Genomic DNA, 2,609 nt, shown 5'->3' on the forward strand with positions numbered 1-2,609 from the left:
AAGAGACGGCACTGATGATAGGCTGAAGCAAAGCACCACCACCATCATCATCATTCATCAGGGCATGCTGCAACTGCAAGCAGCTGGTGTCTGTAGGGTGAGTGGCGACGTGGTGTGAGAGTTAGCGGGCGAGGCTGACAGCTCACGCATGGGCCGTATCCGATTTGGCTTGGGCCCGCTTCCGACACGCTGCGGCGGGCGGGCGGGCGGGCGGGCCGGCCCCATGTGGAGTGCATGTACATACGCTAGGCCCAACATGGATACCGCATCGCGTATTCGCGTTACCGTTATCGTTCACCATCCTCCTGCGTCCCACTTTGGTCTGTGTCGTCTGCAGCTTGGCTGCTCTGCTCTCTGCTGCTGCGGCCGCGGCGGCGGCTTCTTGTGAGATGTGAGATACTATCCGGCTGTGCTTGTAAATCTAGCCAGTATTAAGACACGGTAGCTGCTGTTGCTTGCGTTGCGTCCTGTGTACGTAGCATCCGAGAGTATTAGGACACAGTAGCTAGCTGTGCTTGTAAATATATCCTGGAGACTGGAGTAGCAGTGTTCATGAGCTTCCAGTCCAGCGTTCTACTTTTTTCAAACAAACAGCAATCCGTACCATGTGATGCTTTTATCCGAGAACAAAGGATGTGATCCACCATGCCCCTGCTGATCACTGTGGTAAGTTTTGCAGTCTTATAAGGAAACAAGGAATACCAAAACATAAGGATCGTTTTTCATGGAATCGAAAATAAACTGTCTGCATAGCTTGACCAGAGAATGCCCGGCATATATAGTAGTGGCATGCCCTTGACCATTTTGTTTAATTTATTGTAATCTGTTTATATCTGTACATATTTATAAGAGAGACCTAATGCATCATCGTTTTCGTGGTGTAGTTGGTTATCACGTCAGTCTAACACACTGAAGGTCTCCGGTTCGAGTCCGGGCGAAAACAAAGTACATATTATTTTTTGTTTTCTTTTATTTTGTACGTCTGCCTTCTGTTTCTGTGCCGGTGCCGCCATGTAGAAGGCAAACTGTTCGTCGATCGTTTCTTTTGAATTGCTTGCTGTTTCGCCTCGGCCGGTGGCGGCGCCAAAGTCCATCGCATGCGTTGAGGAGGATGCCCAAGCTAGCTATTGGGCCTCGCCTACTGCCGCGCGCCCCATCCGTAGTTACTCAATAACTACCCTTCGAAAATAATTACTCGACGTTTCAACTTGTGGTTTTCTTTTATAGCAGTACAAGTTTTTGCATTTGTTTAAGAAAACAAAAAAGAGCCATTCGTGTAGCTAGCCGGATTATCTCATCTCACGATTATAAAGCAGGTGATACCTAATAAAGAGTGGTATATATCGGGTAGTACTGTTTTAGTTGGACCGCTAAAAAACTTTGTAACAGTTTTCCATTTATTTTTTTTATAAGAGTTCCCCAATCAGATGGCTACGATAATTCGGAAGGAGTGGTACCGGATGGTACTAGCAGTAGCAGTGCCACTCATGCAGCCACCGTAAAAGAGCTCTTTGCTTAAGCCACAGTCTTAGTGGTATTTCGTGTTCTATTTTTCAATACCCTCTATGCATTGAAAACAATGTATGCTAATTTTATTGCTATGATTCGATCTAACATTGAACATCTATCTCTCTTTATTTATACTGAGTTGGTACGTAGATTTATTTCAGTAATGCTCACGAAGCTCACTTGAAACTTTTAATTTATTGAGACTAGGTATACGTACGGACGTACGATGGTGATGGTCAACAAATCACTCAATAACTCAGCATCTCTCTAAATATTGTATTATATAAAGCACATAAAAGGGAGACAAAATACATCAAAGTTTTCGTGGTGTAGTTGGTTATCACGTCAGTCTAACACACTGAAGGTCTCCGGTTCGAGTCCGGGCGAAAACAAAATATGCTTTTTTTCTTTTTTTTGCATCTCTTTTTTTTTTACTTTTTTGCATCGAATTATCGTTAATAACAGTGCATGCATTGTTGTAGGAAAAAACATGACTATGGTAAAAGTAGTTACATTCTGCAGCTGCATCATAAAAGATTGGCACGGTCGAACATGCTAGTTTTTGAGAAAAAAATATTCCGGTATTAACTTCTAAAACAGTTTTAAAAAATTTAAAAAATCATTTGTCCAAACTGGTTGGTTCTTGCTTCCCATGCAATGCAATGCAATGCATGCACCACAGTCGCCCGCTGGCCAGCCGGCCTCATGGGCTACGGATGAAAACAGGTACGTATTTAGATATCAGTTTTTTGTCTTTTATTTTTCTTTGATAGTGATTATATATGATATAGAATCTGTTAAGTAAATTTATATTCTTGTTTTTAGTACTGAGTTTGTAAAGATTTATAAAAGATAAATCCTAAATTTATCATATATCTGTTGGACAAATAGACATTTTCAGTTTTAATTTAATCCAAAAAACCAGAGTGGTGTATGTGATAATATGTATGTGCATGTGTGTATCACTACTCATATAAGCAGTAAACAACAGTAAAACATGCACAATTACTAAAATAGAATGTACCCTATGGAGTGACCGATGCTCAAGACATCAGTGGCTCCAATCACACGAGACATCTCGTGTGGATGTTCGATGTAGT

The 2,609-nt window shown here is 41.9% G+C and overlaps 2 non-coding genes across 2 annotated transcripts; both read left to right on the forward strand.

The window, feature by feature from the left end:
* Window positions 1-869: 869 nt before the first annotated feature.
* On the forward strand, window positions 870-943 carry TRNAV-AAC (transfer RNA valine (anticodon AAC)). Its single transcript has one exon. It is a non-coding gene; the product is annotated as a tRNA-Val (tRNA).
* An 884-nt stretch (window positions 944-1,827) lies between these two features.
* TRNAV-AAC (transfer RNA valine (anticodon AAC)) lies at window positions 1,828-1,901 on the forward strand. The gene has a single exon. It is a non-coding gene; the product is annotated as a tRNA-Val (tRNA).
* The last annotated feature ends 708 nt before the right edge of the window (window positions 1,902-2,609 follow it).

The sequence above is a fragment of the Zea mays genome, chromosome 1 (assembly GCF_902167145.1).
Source record: "Zea mays cultivar B73 chromosome 1, Zm-B73-REFERENCE-NAM-5.0, whole genome shotgun sequence".
Lineage (NCBI taxonomy): Eukaryota > Viridiplantae > Streptophyta > Magnoliopsida > Poales > Poaceae > Zea > Zea mays.